This window comes from Thermobia domestica, chromosome 10, assembly GCF_964235325.1.
Source record: "Thermobia domestica chromosome 10, izTheDome1.hap1.1, whole genome shotgun sequence".
In the NCBI taxonomy this organism is placed as follows: Eukaryota; Metazoa; Arthropoda; class Insecta; order Zygentoma; family Lepismatidae; genus Thermobia; species Thermobia domestica.
Genome location: NC_137463.1, coordinates 100,616 through 121,714, shown reverse-complemented (window position 1 = coordinate 121,714; position 21,099 = coordinate 100,616). Strand labels below are relative to the sequence as shown.

Below are 21,099 nucleotides of genomic sequence, written 5' to 3'. Positions count from 1 at the left end.
TCTTATTAGTAATCTTGAATTTTCCAAAGCTAGAATGAATAATTTAGAAGTTGCGCATACATTCTTATGTTCACAATATTTGCAAGATACTGACCTAGTGTTATAATTTAGCACCTAACATTGAAACACACGACCTTTCTTGCTACCTATTTCTTGAAATTTCATGTGTTATTTCACATGTAAGAGAAGTCGAGTCAGAGAGAGGAGACACCGACATCTATTACTAACGATGTTTCGGGGTGTATTAATTGTACTTCATTTTTGTTTCTACATAATTTATACATTACTTTACAAACTTGTTCCTTTTCATCATTTCTAAATTAGTACTTTGCTCCTCTTTCGTGCAAATAGAAATGGTACTTAAAATATCATATTAGGTATTTAAAGTACTGTCAAAAGTTTTTTTTAAATCTCCAAATTTTTAAAACCTAGAATAATAATAAATGAAAATAAAGTAATTAGACACATGGTTCTTCTAATTTGGAAGATAAAGTAATGAAAATAAATTCCTTCCCGGGAATTTATATGGCAGGGAAAAAAACAGGGAATATTCCCATTTTTTTATTTTCCTTCCCACCGGGAATATTCCCACTGCCCATCACTATTCCCAAGCACTCGTACATATTTCGTGATGAACTGAAATCTCATACTATGGAACTATTACATGATATGTCATAGAAATACGGAATTTACAACAATCGAGTGTTTTCCGTAGCACTTATATTCTCCACAGACGAGAATCCATTGTGTTTACATTTAAAAATTAGAAATCAGATTAACTCAAGTACGCAACAAGGTGCATATGTTACAGTATGGAATGAACATGATTTTATAGGTGAAAATGGACGTAGGAAGTCAATTAATATATTTATAAATAACATTGTTAATTTAAGTGACAGAAACTTTAGTCAATGCGAGAACTTGTTGCAATTACAACTACCAGAGACAGTTACTATAATCACAAGGGAACAAAGGAAGGCTATAACAACTTTTAAAATTTTGCAGTGTAACATAAACTGCTGGTATTTTTGTATCCTCGGATTGTTTTCATATATTTGATTTTACTATTCTCAGACTGTTCTAATATATTAAAATTTTAATCCACATTACGATCTTCAGGGCCATTGAAATATATCTACATGGTTAAATGTGATAAAATTGTAGGTGCTTTCTCGAAATAAAACCTTTTGAGAAACGTCGAGTTTCCAATTCCTCGTAACTTTTCACCTATTTATAAGAAATGTAATTAGAAATATAAAATTCGGCGCTAGGATAATGAGCAAATATAGTGTCGCGTTCGTCTCCTTTGTGTTATTACTGTTACAAGCATTTCGAATTTCATAGGTTTTTAAGCTGTAACGTCTTCATCTTGCACACCGGAAAACAACTCTGCTATTCTACAATCCGGTTAGCACCTAGAATTTAAATTTGTAATATACTCATGACGACATTGAACGAAAACAAAATTCTATACTTGGTTTTCAATACTACTATTGCAGGGTATGTCAAACAACGTCTCTCGGGTATTATTTGCATTGCGAAAAAGTTCAGTGCTTATTGTTTATTACTTTAAAGTTTAAAGAACGTGTCAAGATAAATGACCCACTGTTTATTTAAAAAACGAAAGAAACGTGTTATAATTTACATTATAAAGGGAAGGTGGTTGAATTTTTTGAAATGAATTTTATAATATATTGGTTGTCTACCTTCACCTCAGTTTTTATCATCTTCCTTTCATTGAAATGGGTATGATAAGAAGAACAGAATTAGAAATGTTCGTCAAAAATTATCATCTCACGAGTCACTCTTCTTAGAGAGAGATAACTTAGTACGCATGCTTATCATTCAAAATTAACTGCGTCGTGCACTAGTGTTTTGGGAAATACTGTATTCCCAAGAAAAGGTAAAAGATCTGTGTATTACTTCTCAGTATGTAAATTTCAAATCCAGCTTCTTTCATTAGGTCAGGAAACGAGCAAATCGTTTGAAATTAAATTTTATGCTGAAGTTACTACTGCCTCGGACTGCAATGAGGATCCTATGAGTTGTCGAACTTATGTAAATTGTAGGCTAAAACTAGGATATATGACAAGTGGATTATGTCAGGATGGTGAAATTTGCTACATAAAATCTTTACTAAAAACCAGTGGGCAAATGATCTACGCTTTAAGGGTTGAAAGCGGGCTATTTATATAGTTTTCAGTTATATATATCAAATTATCGTTTTGTAGTATAATATAAAATTATTATCTTATATACAGACGTCTATCACGTCATCTAATATAGTTTAGTGGCCACAGTTTCCCAGCACAGAAGGAATTCTAGGAAAACTAGGTTTTCAAGTGGATGTTGGGTCTTAAACCCATACATCTCCGATAAATGTACCGCAGATACAAGAAGAGAGCAACTTAGATGAATTAGCAGAGAAAATAGAAGATAGAACAAAATTAGCAATTAGAAACTCAACAAAAGGAAAAAAGACAACCAAACGATTACAGAGTAAAATCAGTGAAATAGAAAACGTGAAAAGAAAAACACGTAAAGCTAGGGAACTTTATCAACATATAACAGAAAGTAATTTAAGACGAAACAGATTAAATATAGAGTTAAAAAAATACTAAAATAAAATGATAGAATCAAAGAAAAACAGCTGGAAAACACATTGAAATTAATTTAAATCTAGATCCCTGGGGTGAACTCTACAATTATAAGTAAAACACCTACCACACTCGAAACTCTAAAAAGAACAAATGATACATATACAAATAATGGGGAAGAAACAATAGACTATCTAATAAGTGAAAAAGGAAAATCTTAGTCCGACTCCGACCCATGATAAAAAATGCGTTTGCTATAAAGAAGCCTTCATTCTTCTCAAGAAATATAGTCTCTGTTTCCACGCCTACGATCCATTTTTCACTCAAAACGAGTTGATAACAGAAAGTCGACCCAAGTGCTAATCATGTTCAAAAATTCATTTCAAACGTTTCAAATGTTTCATAAATCTGGACATTTTATGAATATAAAATATAAAATTGAAATATGACCTTTATAAGTTTAAATACACCTTTATTTATACCTTACAATGAAAATATAATTGTAATGAAAATGTTCAGACAAATTAGACGAACTTCCTTCACCCCACCATTTTCAAACGATTTCGGATCCTGGGTTGAAATGAACTAATTTATGGTTTCATCAGTAATACTCACATATTCAATAATTCTATTGCTGAAGGATACAGTGTTCGATTGCCTATTTATAAACATGTTATGCTGATTGCAGCAGTAATAAAAAAAGAAATCTACCTATAAAATATATCATAAGTAAGAGTATACTATGAAGTCGAAGGAAAAAAAAACACATCAACATTCTTATTTCGTGAATAGCCCACGAAATAAAATTTGAGTTTTATGTTCCACGATTATGCCGGTTAGGTTAAAGGAGACGATGATGATGAAAGAATGAATGAAATGGGGCGGAATTAATAGTGGGAGAAAACTCACGCATACGGTGTTTGTCCACCACAAAGTTCAGTTGGCGGGGGCTAAAATCAAAGCCGGCTCCCTACACACCAAAGGTGAACGCTCTACCACTGAGCCACCGCGCCCCCCCAAAACGTCAGTTCAATAATAATAATAATAATAATAATAATAATAATAATAATAATAATAATAATAATAAGTAAAGATGAAGCTCTCCAAGAATTGATTTTGCAAATCTATGGCTCGAAATCATTGGTCGAAGTTAAGTCAAACTTTAACCTTATACTTGCAGTAGACATTTGCATAGAGGCCGGTCCGTATGATGCGCTTCGCCCCCTCTCCTAAGTTCTCTTTCGCATGTGACCCTCGACATCTACCACCTTACCAATCTCTAAATAGATAAATTTCAACAGTTCAAACAGTTATTCTGGTCATTTTAGAGACACTCTCGGTAGTTTCAATATTAAAACTATTGCGTACAGTCGAAAATTCGAAATGAATTTCTTGTATTATTATACTAACTCTGTTGTAAAACTCAAATTAATCATTCTCTGTAAATTTACTTAAAAAATGAATTTGCAACAATTCAAATTTTTCTTTACAGGATACAAAGTGAAAATGAAGTAAAATTTGTACAGAAACGAAGATATTTATAAAATAAGCTTTTCTATATGATTATTTCGTATTGTTAAAATTTTGTTCATCGACGGGGAGAGGGGAGCGCTAAACGCTTTTGGGCCTAGGGGCGGCAAAACAATAAATACGGCCCTGGTCGAACACTAAAATTAAATCAATCATAGTCCGACTAATATTACATAAATGGTATAAGGTATATCTGTTTTGGATAAAATATAGACGAAATATAGCTTTAGGAACACACGTGAGCTAGTTGCATCCTCCTAAGTTGTTCCGCTCTCTGAACAACGATTAAGGATTATATGAAAATGAATTAAGTGGTCGAGGACAGCACATTTACTCTAGTAATACAAAACATTTATTTATGGCTGTTCTGCGTAGTTATATTTATACAAAAACAATTACTTGCTAACTATATGAATTTCATTTCCAAGTAAATAGTCGGTGTATATGAAATTCTATATACTTATCAAGATGTAATAATGTCTCTCAAATACTCGCTCAGAAAATATGTAAATTCTATTTTCTATTTGGATCAGGCAGGAGTGCCCACAGGCTGCTTTTAGGGCGTTGGTTGCACCTGTTAGACTTTTTTTTCGGGGCGAGAGCATATTTTCTTTCAAAATGACAGAATCACACTTTTAATTATACTATAATTTTCCTTTTAAGAACGGCAACTGTCAAGGTGAATGAATGTATTCTTTGGGGCTTGAAAGGATAAAATTTCGACGGAAGGTGGAAGAAAATACTGTATAGAATGATCCTGTTTAGAAAGAATGGACACGGGCTACTACGTGATGCAGTCTGCATGCATTCGACATGCAAACCAGTGTGGAAACTCATTGGGGAGGAGGAATCTAGCTAAGAATTTAAGCACTCTGTTTTGGGGGCGAACAGTATATTCGGGGGAAAATTGCGCCCAAGTAGTTGGAGAGATGGGCTCGCCTCGACCGAGGGCAGGGGAAGGCTGCAATTCTTATGTCCTTAACATCTAGCCCAAGATTCAAGATTCCACTCCCCTCTAGAAAATTCGTAAATAAAACACTGACTTAGCCTACAAAATTCCTATTAAACAATGGCAAGCGAAATCACAAGAGCAACTTATAGTTAAAGGGACAAAGGAAAATATTCAAACCAGTTTTGCCGGTAATGTATCATTAAAAATGTAGGTAAATACAAAAAAAAATAATTTAATAGGTTATTTTATGATACTAAATTATGAATGTTCTTGACCGGATTTCGAGGCCAAATACTCCAGTGTGCCTGACAAAACATCAAGACATTCCATGATTATCTTCTATTTGCTTCTAAGAAATACCTGATGACAAAGACACTAAAACTTCTATTCCACGTTGGCCAATGAAAAAAAAAGGCCGGGGACCAAAGATAGTCCCTGCTTCCCTATGGTCGTTTAACAGCAGGTGTTATCTTCAGATAGGGAAAAAGAAGCTTTTCTGTACAGAAGAAAAAGTTTACAGTGTTTTCGAATTACAATATAGTTCTCTCTGCTATTGGAAGAACCAGGTGTCTACTTTGCTCCAACCTCACTCAACCTCACGCTCACAAACCCATTTCGACCTCACGCTCACCTCACCAGTCTGACCTCATGCTCACATCAACAGCCTGACCTCACGCTCACATCACCAGGCTGACCTCACGCTCACATCATTCTAACCTTACGCTCACTCAATCTCACGCTCACATAACCAGTCTGACCTCACGCTCACTTCGTGAGGTTGAAGTCGAGCGAGCGTGAGTTCCGAACTCGTGAGCGCCGACCTCATGAGTTTGGACATCTTTGGTCGTTTCCGCTTATTTTTGCCTTCATTCTTGACTTAGAATTATGGTATTGTGTACCTCTTCATAGCTACTTTGCTACCGCTAATGCTTTCCATGCGTGTGTTCCAGGTTCAATCATCAGTGGTATGTCATACCTGGGATAAAACCCTAATAGTAACCCATATTTCACTATCAGCAACAGACTTTGTTTCATACAGCCTTAGTACAGTATATACAATTAAAATATAATAAATTAACTTCAGTACTATATAGTAGTTAATTTCCTTCCTTTGTTCAAAATAGCTCCTAACGGATAACGCAGCACGAGTGTATTTAATGGTACTGAAATTGAAATTTTCAATTTATCATTTATTATCCAATATATTCTGCTTTGACTGTAATTTTAAAAACATAATATAACGTTGATTATCTTAACAAATAGGGTAAATTATTACCATAATATATTTTGTTTCAAATTGATGAAATGCTTTATTACCGTTTCACATCACTTTATAACACGAACTTCCTGAACCTTGTAGTGGGAGCTACGGCACTCATCTTTGCTATATGTGGTCTCGGGTTGGATCACCAAACAAGTTAATTTAAAGTCCGATGTTTCGCATAGTTCACGTCTCACTTTAAATACATTCTGCTTTTTATACAAGTTCGTAAGTTCGCAATGTATTACGTAAGCATATAAACATAGATTAAGCTTATTCCTGAGCTCTCAGTGGTGTATGTGATCTTTATTCGAGAAAACTAATTACGTTGAAATTTTATATTGACTGAAAATTACTTGCGAAACATGGACATACATATTATATAAGTATATACGCAATAATATGTGTATTTTTTTTCGAGCTATCTGTATCTATTTTCTCTCAGTCGCCAGGACAAGTGATTCTTAACTTTCTTCTTTTATTTTGTATTAATTTTCGAAATTTTGCTGCAACATGAAGGATTTAATAATAGAAACACTTTTTTTCGCTGTACGACTTTCGTTAAATTTTGGATCGATTTTTACCCTACCTTACCCAGTAAACGTTATATACAGGATGTCTCAAAAGTCCCGTGACAGGATAATTCTGTTATTATGAGAGTTACAACAAAATGTAAGAGGGGTATACAGTTTCCAAATATGATATTTTCATACTAAAGTGAAGTAATTTTTTAAAAAAGGGCAAGCCGTTTGTGCTGTACACTCTTTATGCGACCAATGCTAAATGAAAATGCAACGTTGACATTTACCTGAATCTACAACATAAGGAAATGAAATTACTGTCTCTTACGCTAACGTATCGATGGCCAGCCTCCACTTCAAACATGCCATCATTCACTTTATGTTGTAGGCCCAGGTTGCATTTTCATTTAACATTGGGCGTATAAAGAGTGTACAGCCCAAACACTTCGCCCGATTTAAAAAATAATTTCACTTTAGATTGAAAACACTGGAAACGGGTTTCCCTCTTACATTTTGTTGTAACTCTGATAATAACGGAGTTACCCTATATCAGGGGACTTTTGAGACACCCTGCATATATATATATATATATATATATATATATATATATATATATATATATATATATATATCGGGTGGGTGTGCAAAACATGCTAAGTCCAAAATGGTCAAAAATGAGCTTTTCAGCTACCTGAATAAGAAAATTTTTCTCTACAATTGTGTATACTCGGCTAAGTCCTATCAGGTTTTTCAATGATGTTACAAACCCGTGCGTTTTCAGTCATGTTTGACATATTGATTCTACTTCGTGCAAAACAAGTTAAGTCCGTAGCAAGTGGACTTAACATGTTTTTCCCAACTTTGTGCATTCATATATGAGTGTGAAAAGAAAGGTAAGGCCTCTAAAATGTGACTTAACATGTTTTGCACTGCACTTAATTGTTGAAAACATTTCCATCGTGTGAATGAATAAAATTATGTGAAATATGTTAACGAAGTAAAATATTTGCTTAATCACTATTCGAATTATATTGGTTTTTCATATTATTCAGAGGTTAAGTAGTATTTGTTTGAAACAAATACAATCCTTTTACTCTGTTTCTGTTTCTATTTGAAAATTTTTATGAACAACACAAATGCTCAACAATAGAAATAGACCCGTATTTTTATGTGAATGATTCTGCATCCGAATCAACAGAATCCGAACCAGAAGAGAAGCTTAGAAGTCATAGGACAAGACGCAAGAAACACTGGTAAGAAAAAAGTGATGAAAGAAGATAGTAGTGAGAGAGAGGGGGGAAACATCTATTACCATGCTTGGGCAGTGTGCAGATCTGCACAATTTATCAGGGAAACCAGGGACATCTGGCATCGAACGCGAGGTACCTGTGGAAGATAGGTCCCGTGAAAATAGAGGACGGAAGGAATCAAAAGGTTTGAAATACGATACACGAAAAATTCGTGAAACGAGAAAACGTCTCAGAAATATAGGTCAATCATATGTTACTTCGGAAGGGAAATGCGTTCTAGCTCGTACATTTCAGCTTCCCGGAGAGTGTAGAAAAAAATGTAAAATGTTGTGTTCAGAAGAAGTGTTTAGAAATATATTTGTTAATTACTGGGCTCTTGGTGATTATAATCGAAGAGTTATGTATATCTCTAGTTTGCTGAATATTGCTAATAAGCAGAGAACCAGAATCAGACAGAAAGATTTTGAAAAGCAGCACTATCGCCAAGTGACAGTTTTGTATCACATCGAAGTGTCGGGTAAAAGACATGAAGTGTGTAAAAGTTGCTTCTTGTGTATTTTTGGTGAAAGCAAAAGCTTCATAGAGTCTGTAATTCAAAAGAAGCGTGTTTCTCTCTCTCTAGTGTTATAGACATTAGTAGCCAAGGAACGCACAAACCTTCCAACACCAAGTCCGAAAATGAACTGGAAGGGGTTCGCAAACACTTTCAATCAGTTCCCTCATATGAAAGTCATTATTCCCGACGAGACTCCAGTAAAAAGTATTTACTGCCATACGTGACACTTTCGGGACTATGTGAGGAGTATAAGAGAATATGCAATGGGATTCCCGTAAGTAGACGTCTGTATAACCGTGAATTCCACAAAATGAACTTGAAAATAAAGAAACCGCACGTAGATACGTGTCAAGTCTGTGATAAGTTATTTCTTCAACTTAAAGAGTCCGGAGATCCTTCCATAAAAACACAGTTGGATAAGTTTCATGAAGAGGCTGAAGTGGCATATAACTCTAAAGCTTCCGACAAAGAACTGTCTAGGAATGATATTACACGCAAGACCATCACATTTGACTTACAACAATGTCTTCCAACTCAATTTTTACAGAACTCAGTATCATTTTACAAAAGACAGTTATGGACATTTAATCTTACAGCTCACGATTGTGACAATCAAACTGTTTTTTGTTTTGTGTGGTATGAGGGAATCGGTGGAAGAGGAGCAAATGATATCGCCACATGTGTTTATCATTTTCTATTAGAAAATATGAATCCAAAAGTGAAACAAGTAGTTATGTACCCCGATTCATGTGCTGGACAGAATCGCAATTCCCACTTTGCAGCCATGTGCTTCATAGTTTTACAGAAGTCTACTAACCTTGAAACTATTAACCACCAATTTCTAATACCAGCTCATACACATATGGAATGTGATACAGATCATAGTCTTATAGAGGAAAAGAAGAAAAAGTTTAATGGTAACGTCGAGCATCCCCACGACTGGGCTCAATTAATTCGTCAAGCAGGGAAGAAAAACCAATTTGTAGTACGTGAAATGTTTGAAGAAGATTTCTACGACTTTTCCTCTGTGTTAACAGAATCCATTCAATTTCGCAAGAGTAACAGTGCTGGTGAACGTTTACTGTGGAAACATATTAAGTGGTTACGCTATAAGAAACAAAAGCCAGGTGTATTATTTTACAAGACAACATACAATAGTTGTGAAAATTTCAAAACTGTGGATGTTTCAAGAAGGGAAAGCCAAGTGTTTGATGCCAAAACGTTTCTACAATGGACCGATAACAATCAGTAATGAAAAGGAGAAGGATCTTTTGAACCAGCTTCCGTTTGTATCCCTGTATTTCATGAGTTTTACAGGTAATTAAAAACTGCATCCTCTGTTCGAAATATATTTCCTGATGAAACAGAAAGCAGTCCAAATGAAGACGATTAGTAAACTTACATTAAGATTATTATAGAATTAATCTGAGCAAAACACAGAGATTAATTTTGGTAAAAATATATTACATTTCTGTTACAGTTTCGACAGATTATCTCTGTCTTCTACAGTCAAACATTACATGCTTACTTGAGTATGTAATGTTTGTCTATAAAAGACAGAGCTAATCTGAAGAAACTGTAACAGAACTGTGATATATTTTTACCAAAATTAATCTCTGTGTGGTTTGCTAAGATTAAAACTATATTTGCTAAACTTACCAAGATGACTTTGTGACATTAACTATAACTGCCAACATAATATCTTATCTTATTTCTTTTTATTTACTTCCTTTAATTATTAATTACAGTCTGGTAATATTTTTCCATTAAAATAATGTTACAACATTATGCACAGTATAACATAAGTATATACATTCAGTGCAAAAATAGGTAAGTCCACAAGTGCTGTAAGTTGTATTAAGTGCAAAGTCAGAGTAGTAATTGCAGCACCTGAGGACACTTTTTGGCCCCTGGGTCCCTGCCTCAGGACCCATGGACCCTGGCCCGGGGTCAATGACCTAGGGGTACCATGGCCCACCCCTTAATTTTGGCAGGGGTACATAGGACCACCCCCCAGGACCCATGGTCCCTAGCCCGGGTCAATGACCTAGGGGTACTTAGGACCACCCCCTCTAGAATTTGGCAGGGGTACATAGGACCCCCCCTTAAATTTTGGAAATTGCCAAATCTAAAAAATTGGTGTGGTAGCCTAGGACCATAGTACGTACCTCTATTAGTATTGGGGTCTATGTCGTTCCCTTTCATGGGTTAAAAATTGCCAAAAATTTAAATTTCGGAGGTTTTTGACCTAATTTATCCCCTTTGATGAGGTATTATTACCCTATATGGTTATATGTGCATATACAGGGGTTCATTATCTTTCATAAGACATGGGTATATTGGTGCACCCCTTTAAATTTTTGGGAGGTGTACCTTGGCCCACCCCTTCAATTTTGGAAATTGCCCAATTTAAGCATTTGGTACAATAGTATAGAACCCTAGTATGTATTACTATAAATTTGGGTGGTCCACTTCGTTCCCTTTCAGGGGGTACAAAATTGCCAAATTTTAGTACAACCACATGTTTGGTTTTTTGGCTCATTTTATCCCCTTGGATGAAGTTTTATTACCTTATATAGTTATATGGGTGTATACAGGTGTTCATTTCCTATTGTAAGACATAGGTACATTTGTGCACCCCTTTAAAAATTTGGCAGGGGTGCCTTGGCCCACCCCTTAAATTTTGGAAATCGCCCAATTTAAACATTTGGTATAATAGTATAGAACCCTAATATAGATCACTATAAATGTGGGTGGTCTACCTCGTTCCCCTTTTAGGTGTATAAAATTGCCAAAATATAAACGTAAGCAATATGTTGTACCACGTGTTTGGTTTAGACCTAATTTATTTCCTTGGATGAGGTCCTATTACCTTATATAGTTATATGGGTGTATACAGGTGTTCATTTCCTATTGTAAGACATAGGTACATTTGTGCACTCCTTGAAAATTTTTGGGAATGGTACCTTGGCCCGCCCCTTAAGTTTTAGAAATTGCCAAATTTAAACATTTGCTATCATAGTACTGGACCCTAATATATATTACTACAAATTTGGGTGGTCCACCTCGTTCCCTTTTAGGAGCCATTTTGTTCAGCTTTAGGGGTGAACATGGATACCTTGCAATCGTCCCGAGTTCGATTCTTGGTGCTAGTTTAGGAAATGTTGAATTTAACGTCCTCGCGAAAACGATGGTGATGAGAAATGATAGGACGAAACATGAACTTACTTACCGAGGGTTGAAGCAGGGACGTCACACATTAGAGGAAAACGCTGAGCCATCGTACACGTGTGTTGATTACAATGTAATGGTCCCGAGTTTGATTCTTGGTGCTAGTTTCAGGAAATGTTGAGTTTAACGTCCTCTGGAAACGATGATGAGAAATGATGAAATGAGAAAACATCATAAACTTACTTGCTTGCGGATTGAAGCAGAGACCTCACACATCAGAAATAAGCGCTGAGCCATCATGCCCCTTCTGTGCGAGCAGTTTTTGCGTATGAAAAGAACATGAACAGATTATGTTACATTACACATTTCTGCTCATTATTACGCATAGAAGTTTGTTATTGTGAAATTGCAGAATCTGCTTTTACTACATCAGCATTTTTTCTCAGCTGACGGACTTTTAAAGCTCAACTTTACATTTATGTCAAAGACAGTTTCGTAACATATCGATGAGTGTTACATTTTTCAATCAAGTTTAAGAGAAATGAATCTCATTTTAGATGTGTTAATTGAATGTCATAAGAAACTAACGAGTCAACGGTATAATGTCATGATCAAACTTGCGATACTAGATGTCGTAACGATTGATATGTAAGGAGAAAAACGTGAATAATGTCACAACCAATCACATTGTTTCGTACATCACGTTTCGGCTCATGATACATGATGAAAGCTGTTTTTTCATTGGTTCTCCGTGATGTCATTAATTAATTTCCTCGTTTCTGATTGGCTGATAGTGATGTCACTTTATAGTTGAACACGTTTCAGACCTAAATAAAATTCTTAATTTCATTTTCAAGTCCTACTTCCACGAAGATCGTGAATGAACGAAGGTGTACCTCTAGTGACAGCGTGACTTTACTCCGTTCCTTGAATTTGAGGTAAGTATCAACCGCGTTACTCAATATCAATGGAGTGCTTTTGAAATGAGGATAACATTGTTATTACTGTTTTATTTTAGCATGAAATATTTAGCAAATGGAAGAATAACCCTCACTTACTTGACCGGGATCGAATTAGGAATCACACACATTAGAAGTAAACACGAGAAATTTGTTGATTTTGGTTTAGCGTCCCTTCAGCAGTGAGGCTAGGAATACAGATTAATGTTGAATTTGAGCGCATACTGGGTGTTGAACCCGGGCCACATCCCACACATTAGAAGTAAGCACGAGAAATTTGTTGATTTTGGTTTAGCGTCCCTTCAGTAGTGGGGCTAGGAATACAGCTTAATGTTGAATCTGAGCGCATACTGGGTATTGAACCCGGGCCAGAGGTGCGTAACGCTAACCACTTAGCTCAGTTTCTGAAAGTTACCATTAACGTAAACAAAGAAACTACGCACGAATTTGTTCCCCGAAAGTGAGACGTGGACCTACAGTTTAATGTGGGATCTGATCTCCCGCCGAGAAACGAATTCGAGTCTGTCTTGCCTTAGCTCGAGAAAAGCAAGCGCATGAGATTTTGTTTTCGTTTCATGTTCGTCATACGTTTTAAAGTTCAGTATCAGGGGGAAAATGCTTACTACAATGATTCTCTCAGCACAGTTAGAAAAAACAATTTCACTCATTCTTTTTATCACTACAGAAAGTTAGGTCAGTTACATGTTGGTCCCGGGTTTGATTTTCAGTATGACGACAATAAAAATTTTTAACAGTAACACTATTTGAGATATGATAATTCTTTTAGGATTGATCGTGTAGTCATTTTGATACAGTTAAACGTGTTAGCGATTTCTGAATTCAATTTTAATTCGTGCTTTTTTTCTCTCTCGTTTTAGATATTTGTTTTCTTTGCCTATTCCTTTTTGCTTACCTTACCTTTTTCCCTATTTGAATATGGCTACTTCTGGCTTTACTGTCTTGCGAGAAATCAATAGACATTATCGGCGTTTTAATCTTGAAGGACGAATGCTGGAAATTCAAATTAATGCTCCGACCAGTGACATCATTGTACTGATTATTTTTGTAATGTGTGCCATAAACACGTTATGTCTACCCACCAATGCTACATGAAGCCTGATACGACTCAATTAAAACCTGGAGTTCCATCAGTGTTACATGCCAAGAAGGCTATGATTGTTTTCTATGATATCGAAGCCCCACAGGATACTTTCTTCGATGAAGACACGTTCATTCATAAGCCCAATTTACTGGTGGCCCAACAAGTATGTTACAGCTGTGTTCAAGATGAAGATATACATCATCCGTGTGAAGTTTGTGGAAAGCGGGAACATATTTTTCAAGATGATCCGATCAATGCCTTTCTTGCGTATTTACTTCAACCACGACCCAACATCAAACTTATTGTATCTTTGGCACATAACTCTAAGGGATATGATGGTCATTTTATTCTTAAATCTTTAGTGGAAGAACATGAATTGAAACCTACTTTGATCTTGAACGGAGCAAAAATTTTAAGCATGAAAGTGAATCACTTATCGTTTATTGACTCCTTAAATTTCATGCCAATGGCTTTAAGTAAATTATCCAAGGCATTTCATTTACCAATGGAACCAGCGACCAATGGATATTTTCCACACTTTTTTAATACTGCTGCAAATCAAACGTATGTGGGAAAATTACCGGACATCCATTATTATGGTGCAGATGAAATGAAAGTGGATGAACGAGAGAAATTCATGACATGGTATAACGAACACCAGAACGATACGTTTATTTTCCAAGAAGAATTGGTGAACTATTGTGTCCAGGACGTCGACGTACTTCGAATGGCTTGTATATCTTTCATGACCACTTTTGAACAAGAAACTCACGTCAATCCTTTCCTGGAGGCTATCACTTTGGCGAGTGCATGCAATTTAGTATTTCGACGAAATTTCTTAAAACCCAATACTATTAGCATTCTCCCTGCACGAGGATATCGTCACAGAAACAATCAGTCACGGATTGCTTTGCAGTGGCTTGCCTACATGGAAGAAAAAGAGGGTCATTCAATTCTACATGCGGCCAAAGGAAAGAAGTTTATGTTGCTGGTTTTCATCTGGACGGTTACTACAAAGATCCCGACACTAAAGAGGAACACGTGTATGAATTTGAAGGCTGTAGATTCCATGCCTGTCCTCTATGTGTCCCTACAGGCCGTGATCAAACCATTTATGAGAACTCCGAAGAAACGATGAACTATCGCTACGAGAGAACACAGCGTAAAATGAAGTTATTACGATCCATGGGATATAAAGTACATAAAATGTGGGAATGTGAATTTCGTCAAGGGTTAAAATCCAATCCAGCATTGGCCTCTTCTTTAAGCACACATCCTTATACTAATAAGACACCATTAAAACCAAGAGACAGCTTCTATGGTGGCCGTGTAAATGCAATTAAATTGTATCACGTCGCTAATGAAAATGAAGGCGAAGAAATAAAATTCTTGGATATCGTTTCCCTGTATCCTTATGTGAATAAATGTGGACGGTATCCAATAGGGCATCCACGAATATATCTACAGGGAGATCCAGAAATGCCGGCCATTCAAGATGTCAACGGATTAGTCAAGTTGAAGATTTTGCCTAGCAGAAATGTGTTTCATCCAGTGCTACCATTTCGCTCAAATAAGAAGTTGTTGTTTCCACTTTGTGCTGCCTGTGCCACAGCATTAAATCAAGATTCTGAATGTACACATACCGACAGTGAACGAAGCCTAACAGGAACGTGGGTGTCCTATGAAATTCAAAAAGCCATTGAACTTGGGTATCAAGTCATTGAAATTTACGAAATTTGGGGTTACGACATCACCGTATATGATCCAGAAACCAAGACTGGCGGATTATTCAGCGAATATATTAACACATTTTTGAAATCTAAGCTGGAAGCTTCTGGTTGGCCTGCCAATTGCGTCACCGAAGAAGAAAAGCAGCAGTATATTCAAATGGTACAACAACGTGAAGGCATAACTTTGGATGCCACAAATATAATTACAAATTCAGCACGTCATAGTCTTGCAAAACTCTGTTTGAATGCCTTCTGGGGACGACTCGCTATAAGAGACAATTTCAGCCAAACGACCATCATTAACGACCCCAAAGAACTGTATCAGAAATTAACTGCTCCAGATATAAAAGTCAACCAAATTTTACCTGTTAATGATTCGTTGTTATACCTTTATTGGCAGTATGAAGATGATGTTCCAGTACAAAATCACAATGCTAATGTTGTCCTTGGAGCATTTACGTGTCAAGCTCGTCTGGAACTCTACAAATATTTAGAATTGCTGCAAGAAAGAGTACTATATTTCGATACAGATTCCGTGATATTCACGCAGCGACCATCACAGCCCACAATAGAACCAGAAGTATTTCTTGGTTCAATGTCAAATGAACTGGAATCAATTCGACCAAAAGCATACATTAAAAAATTCGTGTCTGGTAGCCCAAAACAATACGCCTTGGAAATCTACGACCCCGACACGAAATCAACCAGTTATGTATGCAAAATTCGTGGGTTTACACTCAATTATACTGCAAGTCAAAAGTTAAATTTTAATAGTCTGGAGCAAATCGCACCCCCAGTAGAAGTGTGTTACATCTCGGAATTCAATGTTTTTAGAAAACGGCGTTTGAAATTTCAAGAAGCTTAAGCTCTTTCTGCTGGCTACAAGTACAAGTAGCCGTTGATTGTATAGCTGCAAGGGGACTTCCTAAACATCAAAGATCATGCGCTAACAGAAAATACCTCAGTGTAACAACTTTATTACTTAAAAAAATGCAATAATCTTAGATGTAACACTATTCGAATAGGACTTTTCATATAATTGCAGATATAACATACAAAATATAATGAAATTTTCATGACATTTTCACATTTTTATGGCTCTCTTATCCACATCCGCTCCAATTCTCTCTCTCTAAACGTCTAATATATGATTGGGGTGAAAGGTGGTGATGTGCAAGTAAGATATTAAAAATAGAGTAGGTGAATTACAAAATAATAATAATAATAATAATAATAATAATAATAATAATAATAAACAAAAAATAGAGAACTTTTGTTATAAGTATCTTCAAAAATATTTTTAAAAAATCTTGTTGAAGTGAAAACTAACATGAATCACATTCTTTTTATTAACAAATCTATGCAGTTTCTATTTATTTACAATAGTAGAATATTGAGGATTTTTTCCTTAAAAATAATTCTTCAGTGTTATGCAGTTCAATAAAAACACTATTCGGAATCACTGAACGTGTAAACTTAATAAAATATAACTACCAGATTTTAAAAATAATTCTTGAGTGTAATGCAGTTTAATAAAAGGATACACAATTCGTTATCACTGAGGTGTAACCTTAATGGAACATAATCACAACATTAAAGAGTACAATAGTTTGAAACAGACTATTATAAAATTTACAAATTCCGATTGTTAAGAATTGAGTTTATTTTGTGATGTTCAAAGATGCATAAAAACCCTTATAAGCTTGTGGTATGGCGGAACAGTTCACCAGAGACATAAGATCTTCCTTCTTTCGTGCAGGAATGCCCGGAGGTGTTTTGTATGCTGGTTTTATTCCCCATACGTTGAATCTCTCAATCCCAGAATAGGAAGCTGGGATCGCAGAAACAGAATGCTTTCGGGTGGTTCTTGCTTCATGAGTCGTACGTTTAGATTGGTCAACAAACACTTCTTCGAAATCAGATGCACCATAAGATGTGTTGTAGTAAAACTTCAATGGGTTATCCTTCTCAACTTTGAAAACTCTGATGTCATTGAAACTGAAGCATTCAAATTTACTATTCACGTTGAAATTATTGCCTACTTTATCAGCTAGATCCTTGAAATTCACAAAATCTTCATGAGCGTGCTCAACAACATTGAAATATGGCTTTTTTTGGCGTTCCTTATTATCTGGTAATACTGGGAAGGAACATAAATTGCACCAGCCTTACGTGATCTTTTAATTTATTTTTCTACCACAGAGTGGACAGCATCATCCTCGTTTTGCGTGTGACCTTTAACAAGATATTTATGTGTGATGCTATTTACATTGTCCAGTTTGTAAACAGCATACATGTACATCACAAATATGTACTTATTTTCCTGTTGTCCTCCACAATTGTCTGGATAAAATATAAAGTCTACCTTATTTGGAGACTTTTCAAAAATATTTGCCATGTACTTGTATACACAAGTTGAAATCTCAATAGATCCCCTTTTTCCTTCTCCCTCGTGCTACACATTACAAACAGTTTCCTTACTCTTGGCATCATAAATGGTGAAGTTGTATGTCGATAGTTTTGACTTATAATAAAAGAGTGATACGTCACCATTAGGTGTTGGCAAAGTTGCTTGCAAATCACAGCAACAGACTATGACTACAGCTGATTCCACTCTCTTATCGGATTCTTTCTCTGCTCTACAGAGATCTTTCTCTTTTAGATGAATGTCATATTTTAATGTAAGTTCTGCGCCAACACAATTAGCAGATTTGGCATTGGAATATTCTACACACAACTCGCACAAGTCTTTTTTGGGGACAAAAAAGCCTAGGTTAAATTCGAAATTGAAAATTTTTTCAAACAGTGATTGTGTACCGTACTGTTTTCCTTCTTTCTTACACATTTCGACATAATCACGGTAAATACCTACAATAGTTTTTTCGTCCATCGATATACTCTCTATTACTTTGTGACCTTAAGTAGTGACTCTCAATTCTAGGGATTGAGTTAATGTGTTTCCGCATATCATCTTTTATTTCGTCGGGTATTTTCCGATGGCGATCGTGCTTCCCTCTTAAATCTTGCTCAATAACACCATTTTCTGATTTCTTCTTCATTACCGTGCTAACAACACTGTGATTTATATCTAACGTGGACATAAAGAAATGTTTGCATACACGTATTTTTTCTTCCCCTTTGAAGAAATAGTACGCCACATTTAAACCTCTTTTAGTTGTTGTAGTTTTTGTTCCTCTGTTTACTTGTGTGGTACATCTTGCAGTAAATTCTCTTTGACGGTTAATGTCTCCCATTTCCCAAAAATCTGAGAATATCTTTCTCCGATAATCTTCATACATTTTGGTTGAACAAGCAAACTTACAATTCTGACAAGTTTTTCTCAATGATCTGGCTGCGACTTCCTTATGTGTAGTCCTTGATACATATTTTTGACCAGCATTTCTAAGTTGTTTTACAACATTTTCTTTCCATAATGATGGATCTGCCTTTCGTTTTCTTCCTCGTTTCGTGGTATCGGATGAACCAGAGTCATCGTTGCTCTTTGACTCCGTCGACACATGATCTATGGGAGATAGTAAGGCAGAAGTGTTTTAATTTCTTGCGACCGCCGTTTTCTTAAAGGTGGCTGCTTTCTATAGTTCTCATAATCTTCAGAAGATGAACTACTAAGATCTTCTGAAAGCACGTCTGGATCCTTATCTGGATCATCACTATCCAAAATATAATCACGCCACTGTTGTTGGTCTAGATGAGACCTTTTTTCGATAGAATGTGTTCTTGGAAGTTGCACGGAACTGTCACATTTAGGGAAAAACTTGTTTCGCAAATTTCTAATAGTTCGATAATCAACCGATTGGAAAAAAAAGTCGTGTTAAAAAGGCATCGTTTTCCAACACTCTCCTTCTTCAAATCTTAAACCAGTAGTTTCAGTTCTTTCAGTCTGCTCTAGTTTTTCTTTACAATCATTACCAGAATCACTTTCATTCTTGTGTGCACTGGATAGCCCATCATAAACCATATCCACTATACGTCGTCCGCGCTCCATTTTCTGAAAAGATATAAAAAAAATAACATCGTAAAATTCTAATACTAATTAGTATTATTTTACATTAAATTACCAATGTCATGTAGCATACAAAATGAACCTGAAGCTCCTGGAAATGAATAGAGAAAGTTGAAAATGAAATGAACGCTCCACACGGGAACTGAGATTATTTTGTCTCAAATTCAAATTACAATTTTGCATTTTAATAATCAATGTAGTATTTATTAAAAACAAAACTATAATAATGGATCTGAAAAAAAAATACATATGTTTGGCATTCTGATAATTTTTAATACCATTATGTCCGGTGGAGACAAAAGTGATTCGGATTCTACGAAAATGAAATAACACTTAAATTCACAGAGAAAATATAATAGAGCACTTATGGAGGCGTGCTTTTGAAGCTGGAATTGGCAAACGTCAAGGCGTAATGTCACTCGTAACGTCATTATCTGCTTTAGTTCTTCATAGCACCTGCCACAGCAACTATGGCTGTTTCTATCGGCTTCAACATGCGCAATACTTTATAAAAGGAAATACGAGGATTTAATTCTCCATAATATCTATGGTTAAATTTCCCTACAACATTTGCGGTTGGAGGAATCAACAGCAGACAGTAACCCAATACTAGGAACAATCCCACTTCTGTAAGTTAGAAAATGCAGATGAAAACAGACAACAATGCTATTCCTGTAAAAAAAAAAAAATCTTCGTGAGCCTCAGCGAAGTTTAGATACTCTTATACTATTCTGATATTTAATTGATTTTTAGAAGGGATATTTACGAAAAATGTGTTGTCGGAAACAGCATACCTTGGAAAATCGAAAATAGTATTACGATAAATTTAAAGTGACATTATTCAAGATGTAATAATATTTCGTCGTGTTATAATGCTAAGTGATGTAACTGTAAAGTAGGTACATTATTAGAAACATCAATATCCTTTTACATTAATACATTTACCTCCCATTTAGGTAAAAGATGACTGTTACATAATGTTAGATTACAACAAGAAGAGTGAGATGGGAAATAAATACTGTTTTCAAGAAGTCGAATATGGGTGTATCTATATAAATAACGTTGTTCTACAGAATACAATGAATTGAACATTTAACAATATAAGACGAATACAGTTGCATCTGCATATGTAACGGTCATCTGTTGAAGAGAATTCAAAAAGTAACTTACCTTCAGCCGAATACAGTTGCAACTGAGATGTAACTGTCCTTAGCGATGTTCACCCTTCGGAAGCTCGCTCACTATTGACGTATAGATGATACAACACTACTAGACACTCGTAGGCTGTCATTTACCCAAAACCGATGACCGTTATTAACGCTCCCAAGCGGAAACCAGACGAGATATCAATATATTTTTTTTACAGGTGAAAGAGCGCACTTTTCTTTACTAGATTATAGGTTTATCTCAAAATCGCTATTTTCGGAGATGTAACACTCTTCTAGT

General features: G+C 35.6%; 1 protein-coding gene across 3 annotated transcripts in view; it reads right to left on the bottom strand.

The window, feature by feature from the left end:
- The window catches only part of LOC145662224 (uncharacterized), a 151,382-nt gene that overhangs the window by 52,098 nt on the left and 78,185 nt on the right, over window positions 1-21,099 (bottom strand). The window lies entirely within an intron of this gene.